Consider the following 14,162-nt stretch of genomic DNA (forward strand, 5'->3'; position numbering starts at 1 on the left):
GAGATTAATTTGAACACTACGGTGGAAAAAAGAACTATCTGGGATGCAAGTAAAGCTGTGATGAGAGGGTTCTTGATTCAACAGAATTCCTTAAAGAAAAGACTGCAAAATGAAAAGAAAGATAAAATTCTGGAAAGTATCAAAGAGTTGGAGAAGAAGTTAAGATCTAACCCGAAGTCCCAACCGATTCTGAGAGAAATTAAACTTTATCAGGCGCAATATTCCAAGCTGATAAATCAGGAAATAGAATGGAAGATTAAAACAATGAAACAAAAAACTTTTGAATCGGCAAATAAATGTGGGAAACTGCTAGCTTGGCAGTTGAAAAGGAGACAAAGATTAAATACAGTAACAAACTTAGAGGTTGAAGGAAGGAACATTCAGAACCCGGGAGAGATTAGAAAGTGCTTCCAGAGGTATTTTAAAAAGTTATATACTCAAGGGCCACAAGATGAAATAGAGATTACACAATTTTTGGAGAGAAATGGATTAGCAAAGCTGTCAGAAGAAAATAGAACAATTTTAAATGGCAAAATAACACGACAAGAGATTGAACAGGCCATCCTGAGTCTGAAACAGGGCAAATCACCAGGGCCAGATGGACTGACCTCTAACTACTATAAGACATTGAAGGATTATTTGATACAACCTTTGTTGGAGGTCAGTAATGAAATAATGGAGGGGAAGAAGGCGCCTGAATCGTGGAAAGAAGCATTTATCACATTGATTCCAAAGTCAGAAACTGAAAAGACACAACTCAAGAATTACCGTCCCATCTCCCTTTTAAATGTGGATTACAAAATATTTGCAGATGTTTTGGCACGAAGATTTAAGAAAGTTTTAAGTGAGATAATCCATAAAGACCAGGCAGGCTTTCTCCCGGGCAGACATATGTTTACTAACACAAGGAACATCATAGACATATTGGAACTTTTACAAACAAACATAAACACTAAAGCAGTTTTAATTTTTATAGACGCGGAGAAAGCCTTTGACAACATATCTTGGAAATTTATGAAGGGGAATTTAAAAGAAATGGGAGTGGGACGGGGGTTTGAGAACGGGATTGAGGCAATATATTCAGAACAAAAGGCTAAACTGATAGTTAACAATGTGGTTACAGAAGAGTTTAAAATTGAAAAAGGTACACGACAAGGCTGCCCGATTTCCCCATTACTGTTTATTTCGGTTCTGGAAGTGCTCCTGAATATGATTAGGGGGGACCGGTTGGTGGAAGGGATTCAGGTCGGAGCGAAACAATATAAACTTAAAGCTTTTGCAGATGACCTAGTTCTGACATTACAGGAGCCGGAGTCTAGTTTGAAAAGAGTACTACAACTGATTCAAAACTTTGGTCGAGTGGCAGGATTTAAGTTAAATAAGCAAAAAACTAAAGTTTTGGGGAAAAACGTGACAGATATTGAGTTGGAACAGCTTCAGAAAGAGACAGAACTAAATGTGGTTAAAAAAGTTAAATACCTAGGGGTAAACATAACAGCAAAAAATCTGAGTTTATTTAAAGATAATTATGAAAAATGTTGGTCAGAGATTAAGAGAGACTTGGATAGTTGGTCAAGACTAAAACTTTCTTTGTTAGGCCGAATAGCTGCCATCAAGATGAATGTATTGCCAAAAATGTTATTTTTGTTTCAGACACTGCAGATTGTAGACAAGACAGAGTGCTTCCGGAAGTGGCAGAAAGATATTTCTAAATTTGTCTGGCAGGGCAAAAAGCCCAGAATCAAATTTAAAATATTAACAGATGCGAAAGAAAGAGGGGGCTTTGCCCTGCCAGATTTAAAGTTGTATTATGAAGCTGCAGCTTTCTGCTGGTTAAAAGATTGGTTACTTCTTGAAGATACGGATGTCTTGGATTTGGAAGGTTTTAATAATGCGTTTGGATGGCATGCATATTTATGGTATGATAAAGCTAAGATAAATAAGGCCTTCAAGAACCATATTGTCAGAAAATCAGTTTTTAATGTCTGGACAAAATATAAAGACTTACTGGAGAATAAAACTCCGAGGTGGCTGTCACCCCTGGAGGCTAAGGCTCGGAAAAGAGCCAATATGGAGGCCAACTGGCCAAAATATTGGGAGATAATAGAAAAGGATGGTGACAACTGGAAATTGCAGAGTTTAGAAAAGATGAGAGACAAAGTGCGAGACTGGTTACACTATGCTCAGATTAAAGAAGTGTTTAAAAATGACAAAAAGCTAGGATTCCAAGTGGAAAAGTCAAAGTTAGAAACTGAACTGTTAGAACCTAAGACTAAGGTACTTTCAAGAATGTATAACTTGCTGCTGAAATGGAACACACATGACGAAATGGTAAAATCAACAATGATAAAATGGGCGCAGGATATTGGGTATAATATTATGTTTGAAGATTGGGAAAGGTTGTGGACCTCTGGGCTGAACTTCACTGCATGTAATGCGTTGAAGGAAAATGTGATGAAAATGATGTATAGATGGTACATGACCCCTGTTAAACTGGCTAAAATATACCATTCGTCTGATAGCAAATGTTGGAAATGTAAGGAAAATGAAGGAACATTTTTTCACCTCTGGTGGACCTGTCCTAGAGTGAAGGCCTTTTGGGAGAAGATATATAATGAATTAAAAAAGGTGTTTAAATACACCTTTACTAAGAAATCAGAGGCCTTTCTCCTGGGTATTGTCGGCCAGAGTGTGTTAAAAAAGGACAGAACATTCTTTTTGTACGCAACAACAGCAGCAAGAATATTAATTGCCAAGAATTGGAAAACTCAGGAGCTACCCACTGTGGAAGAATGGCAGATGCAACTGATGGACTATATGCAATTAGCCGAGATGACCGGCAGAATTCGAGACCAGGGAGAAGAAAGGATGGAAGAAGACTGGAGGAAATTTAAGATTTATTTACAAAAATATTGTAATTTGGCTGAGTGCTGAATTGGATGCCAGTGCAGACAATTGTCTACCATTAAATTAGATTTAAGGCTGAATTATATGTCAAACCAAATTAAGATTATTAATTAAGATGAGTTAAATGATAATTTGTTTGAAATTAATTTAATAATGATGTAAGTGTATGCGGGAGGTGTGGGGGAGTCCCATGTAACAATTGAGAGATGTTAAATGGACAATGATAAGTGGTGTTTATCTAATATATGCTTTATTTGAAAACTTCAATAAATATATTATAAAAAAAAAAAAAAAGAACCCAAAGATAGCTGTGGCACTGCCACTAATGTGAACATTTAAGAACGGGTCTCATCAAGACTTTGCACATTGTCAAGATCCTTGTTTAAGTCTATTTCACTTCAGTATCTCTTCTCTGGATCTCCACTGGTAGGAAAAGCAAAATCAGTACCGCCACTGGCAGAGAAAGGTAGACAAATACCTCTTTTTCTTCCTCCCTGAGCCTTTTGTTATATTCTGTGAATCACAGCTGTTCTTGTGGATGCTATTGCAAGAAGTAGCCTTTAAAAGCTTACTTGGATACTAGAGGGTATCAGAATGCACCTATTACTGTATGGCTCTGGCTTTGCTTCCCAAGTTGGAAGCCTTTTCACCTCTGGGAAAAGGTATATGAAAACAGATCAACAGAAAGCAAAATTAACTCCCTTGACACTGGAAGACACACATGTCTTTTTGTGGTAGCTGTTACAAGTAAAATCCCTCAGCTTTCTTTTTTGATACCTTGGTCTACATGCACAGGCTTTTTTTTAAAAAAAAACAACACCTCTCATTTTTTGGTATATATATATATTTGAAGTTCCAGGTCATATTCTGAAGGCACTATGTACAGTGGCACCTTGGTTCTCAAACCTAATCCGTTCCGGAAGTTGGTTCCAAAACCAAAGCGTTCCAAAACCAAGGTGCGCTTTCCCATAGAAAGTAATGCAAAATGGATTAATCCGTTCCAGACTTTTAAAAGCAACCCCTAAAACAGCAATTTAACATGAATTTTACTATCTAACGAGACCATTGATCCATAAAATGAAAGCAATAAACAATGTGCTGCAGTAGCTGAACTGGGTTCCACACAGTCACAAAGACAAAACAAAAAGAGCCGCAGAAGCAAAAAAGCAAAATAAATAGCAAAAAGAGACAGACCTCAGTGTAACAGTCAAAACAGAAGTGTGGCACTCAGATCATCAGTGTAGCACTCAAAACAGAGCACGTTTGACTTCCGATAAAAGTTCACAAACCGGAACACTTACTTCCAGGTTTGCAGTGTTTGGGTTCCAAGTTGTTTGAGTACCAGGGCATTTGAGAACCAAGGTACCACTGTATAGCAACCTTGTGGATGCCAAAGAGTGTATTATTAGTGCCTTGTCACTTCACTAGGAAGACACCAGTGCTTCCTTGTGTTCCACCATCAAAGAAAGTTTTGATTTTAAACCTAAGCCTATCTGTTATTTTTCTATCTATGGATGAGTCACTTAGGGGACCTCTCCATTTTTAATAATATTAATGGATCAAGCAGCAAATCAAATTTTATACAGAGGATAGCAAATGCATATTCACTATAAAATATAAAACCCAATGTTTGAAATCAAATACAAGTCAAGTAGCTAAAAAAAACCTACTGCCTTTCAAATACTGTCATATATCAAATACCAAGTGCCAAATCTCATATGTCATAGCCTGCCAACTATCAAATACTGTCCGGCTTCCAACAATAGAGCTTTTCGTGAGCTCTCGCATTTCACATAGATGAAATTGCCATCAAAATATTCAAATATCAAGAGTCACAAAATTATGACGCAAGCTTATTTAAACAAGAGAATCCAGAAATATGCCAATTTTGGCTTTTTGTGTGTCTCACTCTGTGTGTAAACTGAATAATATTTGCTCTATAATATTAATTATGGATTATGCTAATTAAGTAAATAATGATCATTAATCAATCTTTATTATTTCTCTTTGCCTGTGGCTCACAGGGATGCAGGAGTGTACATGCCACCTGACCCAATTAGGGGCCAAATCTGGTGCTTTCCAATGGCTTTGTCCCATCCTGGGTCAATCAGGGGTTGACCCAACCTGACCTGATCCAGGCCTCAGACAGATATGGGGCCCAGCACAGCACTTATGTAGGGTTTCAAACCCTAATTAAACATGAAGTAGGTGGGAGGAGGGAAGGAGATGAATGCAGGCTGCTTGCACATCTCCTTCCCGCCTCTCCTTTCTGTGAAACTGCCCCAACTTTTGACAGCCCTGAATCACCCGAGGTAGACCCTCTCTAATCTGAAGCAATCCAGGGCTGTCTCAGCCCAATCCCTGGTCGACCTGAGTCAACTCAACGTGGTCCAGTATCTTGGCACACTGGCCTGGTATCCACTTGTCCTCAAGCTCAATGCCCTAAGTAGATTTGGCTCTTAAGTCAGATGGTAAAATAGCATTTCATTTGTAAGAAATAAGACAAAGGAATACAACTACAGCGGTACCCCAGAAGTTGAACGGAATCCATTCCAGAAGTCCATTTGACTTCTGAAACATTCGGGAACCAAGGCACGGCTTCCGATTGGCTACAGGAAGCTCCTGCAGCCAATTGGAAGCCATGGAAGCCGTGACAGATGTTAGGGTTCCAAAGAGCGTTCAAATACTGGAACAATCACTTCCGGGTTTGCGACGTTCAGGAGCCAAAACGTTCAACTGACAAGGCGTTTGACTTCCAAGGTACGACTGTTGCTCTCAACAAGCCAGAGCATCTCATAATGCCTTATGCGAACTTCGATACGCTTTCGATAAACAGAGATAAACATGCAGATGTAGATCAAATTAAAACCACACCCTGTTGCACCAAACTACATCAGGCAGGTACCAGAGGGGAAACTGGACTAATTCCATTGCTGGTAATGCCTGTAGTTATTTCAGCACTGGACTGCCTCAACATGAGCTTGGCAACTTATGGCGATCAGACCAATGAGGATAGCATCATTTATATGAGTGAAAGCAATGGTCTTCAGTTACTGATCCCAATCTTGTGCATGCTTTTTGTTCTCAGATACTGTGCATTTGTTTATTAACTTATTTATGAAAATAGTCATACACCGCTGTTTCATAAAGAAAACATTGAAGCGGTTCACAACAACTGAACAAAAAGCCATATACAAAAGTTAAAATCAAAATTCAGATGGCTATTGTGGAGGGATGCGGTTTTAATTGCCTGCGTAAGCCGGGTGGAATTAGAAAAGTTTTCAGCAGCCATTTAATAAGTTGAAACAAGAGGAAGCCTCCTGAATTTCTCTTGGCAGAGTATTCCACAGGACTGGGCCAAGGACACCAAAGGCAATACCATCAATGGAACCAAAGTTAGTAGCAAATCATGCTGATAAAATTGGGATTTGTATTCCTGAGAAGAAGAAGAGTTTGGATTTGATATCCCGCCTTTCACTCCCCTTCAGGAGTCTCAAAGCGGCTAACAATCTCCTTTCCCTTCCTCCCCCACAACAAACACTCTGTGAGGTGAGTGGGGCTGAGAGACTTCAAAGAAGTGTGACTGGCCCAAGGTCACCCAGCAGCTGCATGTGGAGGAGTGGAGACTCGAACCCGGTTCTCCAGATTACGAGACTACCGCTCTTAACCACTACACCACACTGTGGTGAAGAAAGTGTGAAGCTGGCCTGCACAACCTGATCTACCAAGCTGAAGTTCGTTTCATCAGCTGCGCTTGGCCTCCCAGTTTTTGCTACCTGTTTGCAAAGTCAAACGTGTGTGTGTGTGTGTTTTATTTGTGTGGCAGGCCCCAACACAGGGCCAATGGGCTGCATCCGCCCTGATAGATCGCAAATTGCGCAGGCTTGGGCTAAATGCAACACTGCTTACTGCCCATTTGTCATCCCCATGCTCTGCAAAATAAAAATGTCCCGTAGGCATTCCAGTCCTCAATCATTTGCTCGAATGGAACGAAATGCCCTGACTCTATGGGAGCAGGTTCGTAATTACATCGATAATTTAGGATGGCGGCTTGATAGAAATTCCCGGTAGACTCCGTACCTTCCAGTTGCATGTCGTCTCACTCTCACTAGGATGATAATATGTTTGCTGCCATACCTGTGTACTGCGGAAGCTGCTACCGCCGCCACCCGAAGAGCAACAGTAGACCCTACGGGAAGTATTTGCTTTGCTTAGTGAAACAAATTAGCAGCTGAGTACAGCATGCAGCCGTAGATCAATCTCTCAAGCCTGCTGTCAACATTGGTGCGCTGTGTTCTTTTTGAGTGCGCTTGGTAAATACTCACTCTCCAGTAAGAGGAGCGGGGGATCAAATGTTGTTGCACAGATTAATTAAGCAGCTCGGGTTTGTGGAGTATTTCGAACATGAAAAGCTCCTTCCTAATGATAACAACAAAAGAACCGGGACTCTTTGCCATTAGCAAGCCACTCCAGCTAACAAGCTGATTAGCCTCTCCCTAGCTTTGTACACTTAACAGTGCTACAGCCTACATGATGCGGTGAGGGCCATAACTTAAGGAAAAGAAGATGATTTCGCTGGTGTTGGGGGAAAGGAATCCTGATTTTCAAATATTAGGTATGGAGTTGGAAAATTAGAGCGAATTATATAGCCAAGGTAGCCATTAACTGTAAAGGAGATGAATTGACTTGATCCTATCTATCTACCTCAGGCTATGCTCTAACTTTGTCATCAAACTCTGAGTATAAATTGCACACTGTATTAATTGATATTGTTTTTGACATTAGTGGCCACGTGATGATTTTAGCTTATGAAATTTATTGTTTAATGTTTTTATTTGTACATTAGGGTACTTTTATAGCTCTGTTTAGAGTACGTAATGTTTTAATAATATAAATGTTTTAAGTTTTTTTTAATCAATTCAGTATATTTTCTTTTAATTGTCAAATAATTCTGTGTACATTGCAGCAGCCTTTGGCTATGTGCAATAAAACTGACTGACTGATATGGAGTTGATTGTATCTCTGTATCCTTCAGGTATGCCACAATCTGGTTCGTCCAGCTGAAATATGGATTTCTGGCTTCCACAGTGAATAAAAAAAAATATAAAGTCTCTGGCCAAGTTCATACCATACATTTAAAGCACTATGATACCACGTTAAACAGTCATGGCTTCCCCCAAAGTATTCTGGGAGCTGTGGTGCATTAAAGATGCTGAGAGTTGCTCAGAGACCCCTATTCCCCAGACCATGCTACAATTCCCAGAGATTAACTGTTAAACCATACTGAGAACTGAAACTCTAAGAGGGGGAATAGGGGTTTCCGAACAATTCTCAGCACTCTTAACAAATTACATGATTCTTTGGGGAGAGCCATGGCCGTTTATCATGGTATCATAGTGTCTGTTTTGGCTCAGGGTTTTGTGTCTGCAAATTTAAAAATGACTTCTATTTCCCCACCCACCCACCCACCCACCCACACTTTGAATAACATTTGCAGGCATTCTAGCCCTTCCAGAGTGGATAAAGCCTGCCAAACCACTGGTAAATGCATTGTGTTGTTTTCTTACAGTCCCACAGTGTATTTGTTAGATTTGAGCTCTTCATGTAGTAACCCTTGAGCGAATCCAGGGCATCCTGTCTGTTCTGAGTAGGGATAACTAAAGCTGACACATAGTGCAATGCTATAGAGAATTGAAGCACCCAGATAGGTTGCTCCTGCAATGACCCTTAGGCATGCAGCATTGTGGAAATAATAATAATAATAATAATAATAATAATAATAATAATAATAATAATAATAATAATTTATTATTTATACCCCGCCCATCTGGCTGGGCTTCCCCAGCCACTCTGGGGGCTTCCCCCCCAAAAAAAATTAAAATACTGTAATACATCAAACATTAAAAACTTCCCTAAAGAGGGCTGCCTTCAGATGTCTTCTAAAAGTTTGGTAGTTGTTGTTCTCTTTGACATCTGGTGGGAGGGCGTTCCACAGGACGGGTGCCACTACCGAGAAGGCCCTCTGTCTGGTTCCCTGTAACTTGGCTTCTCGCAGTGAGGGAACCACCAGAAGGCCCTTGGTGCTGGTCCTCAGTGTCCAAATACATTTCTCGCAGCATAGCTAGACTGAAGCTGACCAATTCACAGCCCAGATAAAATGCCCGGATCTCGCCAAGCTCACCTGATGTCCTGAAATGGGCTGATAATGTTGTTCCTAACGCTAATCAGCATTAGCCACACCAGAGCCATCTTGTGACTTATGGCATCACAAGGAAAGCTGGTTGCCGACAAAATATGGCAGAGGCAAATTGGCCATCATCCAGCTTCCTCCCTGGAGAATATGCTTGCACGAACAACGCTTCAGACAGATTGCCAGATTTCCTCTGATCCTTCAGGTATAAACTAAGGCCAGGGTGAAATGTCATCATGGGTGTAAAAGCACCCATAGTGCCATGTTGACATTCAGACCCATAAGTCAGAGCTCCAGTGAAGGGTCAGCCATTTCAAATTTGATTCAAAAGCAGTGTTACTGGGTGGAGGACTCTGCCAGACAGAATATATCCTCTCTCCTCTCCCCCACATGCAGTGTTCAGGGGTGATGGCAGTTTCTTCCGACCTCCCCACAGAGCCAATTTCAGGGGACCCTGGGGGCATGGCTGGAGGAATTGGGGAGAAAGCCCCATTGTGTAAGCGGAAGTCCTTGCACACGGTTTCTGCTGATGGGGCTTCATTGGTGAATGCCAATCTCAGTAGCAGCTGACTATATGCGTGAATGCCAATCTCAGTAGCAGCTGACTGTTGGAGTTCATAGCCTACGTGCAGCTTGGCAAGTGAGCAATTAGTGTTTTGACTACAGGCTAGGGCAGGCATTCCCAAACTTGGCCCTCCAGAGGTCTTGGGACTACAACTCCCATCATCCCTAGCTAACAGGACCAGTTGTCAGGGATGATGGGAATTGTAGTCCCAAAACATCTGGAGGGCCAAGTTTAGGGGTGCCTGGGCTAGGGAGACAGAGCACGGGAGAAATTTGCCTGGAGATAAGAGAACCTAGTAACAGCTCGGTGATTGGCTGAGGTCTCTCATATGGGCAGCATGACCTATGAGATTGTTTGGCTAGTAATGAGTAATCTGGAGTGCTTGGAGAGTGATGAAGTTCATGACTGTGTATAGTAACTTGTATATAGCTTGTGAGTTTACTGCCGTATATAGTAAAGGTAAAGGGACTCCAACCATTAGGTCCAGTCGTGACCGACTCTGGGGTTGCGGCACTTATCTCGCTTTATTGGCTGAGGGAGCCGGCGTACAGCTTCCAGATCATGTGGCCAGCATGACTAAGCCGCTTCTGGCGAACCACAGCAGCGCACGGAAACACCGTTTACCTTCCCGCCGGAGCGGTACCTATTTATCTACTTGTACTTTGAAGTGCTTTCGAACTGCTAGGTTGGCAGAAGCAGGGACAGAGCAACGGGAGCTCACCCCATCGCGGGGATTCGAACCAGAGACCTTCTGATCGGCAAGTCCTAGGCTCTGTGGTTTAACCCACAGCGCTACCCGTGTCCCACTGCCATATATAATAAACTACAAAATCAAGTTTCTAGCTGTCAGCTTTGTTCCTGATCGTCGTCCTGACTGAGCAGCCTCAATCATTGCCTAGGAAAAGCTGCACTACTCTGCTAAGTTGGGCAGCATTGAAGAAGTTCAAAGGTGAAGAGACTGGTCCTAGTAGCATGCGAAAGGACTTCAGAAAGTGCTCACAGGCTTTGGAGTTTTAACAGTTGCTAGCTTGACTCCCCAGCACTTGAGAGTTGCTGAGAGGAGAAGGAGGGAGGTGCTGGGACGTGGCAGAGGAGCGGGTCCAACTCTCCATACACCGCAACCACACTCTGCTGAGCTCCCCACCACTTCTCCCCTTTCCTTCTTGGTAACCAGCAGGGACTTTCAGCATTGGGAAGCCAGGTAAGCAAGCCAGCGCTGCCAATACTACTCTACCAAGCGCTACGGCTCAATATTAGAAGCTGCCAATCCCTCCCCCCCCCACTTTCCAATCTTCCGTTTCGTTTGCACCATTTCCCTGGTTATCACTTCTTTCCTTATGTCTTAGTGTGGCCCCAGCCAATTAGGGATCACATGGAGAACGTGACATTTCAGAGGGAGAGAGATCTACTTTTACAGCTACAAAAAAAAGTACTTTGAATTGCATGTTGACAAAAGAAAAATGCATCCTCCCTCATCCATCTAGTATTCGACCTGAAGGTTCAGATCTAAACAACAACAACAACGACACTGGAGTGGAGAGATCCCCAAAATTGCTAATGGCAATGATAAAGAAGGCATTAACACAGCCCTATATTTGGGGAAGGGGTCTTTGTGTGCACTGTGAAAGTCTTGAAAGTTCATTGCCCCCCACCATAAAGTGCTATCTCTCAAATTACATTATACCATTTTACATTATACATTTAATTGGCTACTTCTTAATGGCAGCAAGAGTATCCGTAGCCAGAAATTGGAAAGGAGCAAAGGGTTTTTAAAGGTGATGACATTTCGGAGGGCAAAGAAACCTTCCTCAGAGCGAAGGCAATCAAGTTGGAAACCCTGTAGCCTCAGCAGCAGTCCCTGGAAAAAAAAAGAATCACTTGAAGAAAAGGACTGATGCTGATGAAATGTTGATGAAAATCTTTCCATGATGCTCCCCCTGTTTTTGGCTCAGCCTCACTTTAAGTCTGATTCCAGATCTTTTACTCCTAGAGCAATAGACCATAGGCCAAGCTATTAGAAATATTCTGTTTTTAATTGCTTGTCTTCGAGGAATACAGAAGAAGCTTTTTAAGCATTCCAAATAATTAAAGCAAAAGAGTGTTCAAATATAAATGTTAGCCAAGTGCAAGCTGATGTGATTAAACAGTTGCCTTCGCAGGAAACTGGCCATGCTTCCTTCTCCATCTGCTAGGCAGGCAATCAGATTAGATTTATGCTGCATGCTTATTTTCCTCCGCGTAACAAAAAGGGGTAAGTCTTGTTTATTTTTCTAGTTATTACAAGGTGGCTAACAACTCTGCAAAATATATTGATCCACTTTCTTAAAAGGGGGAGATTTTAGCCTAAAAAAGAACAAAACATGAGCCACAAACTGTAATATTTTACTCCAGTCAAATGGAAATGAAAAACCAAGACCATGAAGGGGGGGGAAACCCCCTCAATTGCGGCCCTTAAATAAAGAAAATTGCATTTATACTGGAGTTTGCTGAGAGTTAGAGCTACCAGTAAGTTTCCTGAAAACTGCTCTTCAAAATGAGTTTTGGAAAATAAGGTTAGTATCGACTTGGTTGTTAATAGCTGGCTGTTCCTTTTTAAAAATATTTATTTGGTTGTTTTGGTAAAAAGATTAAATTATGCTGAGAACGAGCTGCAAGTAAGTGGATTTATATGAGGTTATTTGCAAATATATACCCTTCACACACTCTAAAACGTATTTCAAAGAATAATCTCTGAGCCTGGAAGGCTGCTGTGCTTGTTATAAAAGGCAAATAGATTGAGTTGATTTCTTAATAAGCATCTCACTTTCTATTTGCAGTTTACACTCCCCTTTCCCCCTGTAGGCAAAAGCCTTGGTAGTTTAGGTTCTGATTTCCGTGAGATATTACTGTTCAATAAAGGGTATTTTTTAAAGGGTCGGCTCCTCAGCTTATGTCAGGCTGACCTGTGAGTGGTTTGAAACGACTACTTGAGGCAATGAGATCCCTTGCTAGCCCTCCATGTCTATGCTGGGTAGTGCATTTTGAGAAATACAACATGGCGGCCATATGGCTCCCACGCAAACAGTACTAATATCTGACTGGTGTGTGTGTGTGTGTGTGTGTGTGTGTGTGTGTGTGTGAATGATTGCCGACTTCTGCTCTGCCAAGACTAGTTCTCACAGTGCCCAACCAGATACAAAGGTACCTCAGGTTACATACGCTTCAGGTTACAAACGCTTCAGGTTACAGACTCCGCTAACCCAGAAATAGTACCTCGGGTTAAGAACTTTGCTTCAGGATGAGAACAGAAATCGTGCTCTGGCAGCGCGGCAGCAGCAGGAGGCCCCATTAGCTAGAGTGGTGCTTCAGGTTAAGAACAGTTTCAGGTTAAGAACGGACCTCCGGAACGAATTAAGTACTTAACCTGAGGTACCACTGTACCCATGTAACAGCACTCTCCCTGTTTGCAGTTCCCAGCAGCTGGTGTTCAGGGACACACTGCTACCAAAAATGGCGGCAGCGTATATTCACAACACAGAAGCAGACTTTGGGCTTTCAAATTGAAGCGGTGCAAGGCTAAAATTCGGTGCCCCCTGCCTTTCATGCTCCATTCTACAGCATTGTTGTGGCAACACCTGCAGCGCAGTACAACCGAACCGGTCACACTACCCTAAAACCACCTCTGTACAATGACTGGTAGCCATTTTTAGCCTCATCCTCTGTGAATTTGCCCAGTCCTCTTTCAAAGCCACCCAAGTTGGTGGCTAACCCCACCTCTTGTGTGGATGAATGCCATAGTTTAACCCTGCACCCTTGTGTTGTCACACTAAGCCTGTCGTTGACTTAGATTGTTATGGGAACCGGCCCACTGTCTCTTCCTCTCACCTTGCCTCACGAGATTATTGTTATAGTAAAGGAAAAGAAGTATAAACCAAATCCCTGTCCATTGAAGAGTGCTATAGAAATGAATTACCTCACTAATAAAGCCCCGCATAATATATTGTGCCTTCTCTTTTCCCATTCCTCGAGCTTGCAAAGGGAGAAAGGCTGTGTTTATAGTGAAGGCGCTGATTTATTTTGTATTAATTTGAACGCATTACTTAGCAAGTGAATTTATTACCACCTCGTACGCACAAAAAGAGGTGCATGTGTGGGGGATATTGATATTTCTACCCCTGCTTGTGAGCAGGGAGGTAACAATGAATATGAATGATCAATAAGTGAATAAAAGCTGTTTAAACTTGCTAAGCATTTTAATTAGCAGCTTTTCGTCTTGGGGCCAGGAGTGCTGGAATGAGTGTGATGTTCCTTCCACAAAAGTATTGTTTAGTATTTGGGGGACTGTTTGTTTATTTATTTACACCTGACCTTCTTTTCTGGTCTTCGTCTTCCATCATGCGCTTGGAGCATGAGAAGACATTGTTACAGGCAGCTAGTTTTTTCAGGGCTGCTCTGTACTAGGTGTAGACCCATCAAACTGACCCCAGTTCATCAGACATATATAGTAGCTTTCATCAGCCC

This window comes from Podarcis filfolensis, assembly GCF_964270895.1.
Source record: "Podarcis filfolensis genome assembly, chromosome: 5".
NCBI classification, from domain to species: domain Eukaryota; kingdom Metazoa; phylum Chordata; class Lepidosauria; order Squamata; family Lacertidae; genus Podarcis; species Podarcis filfolensis.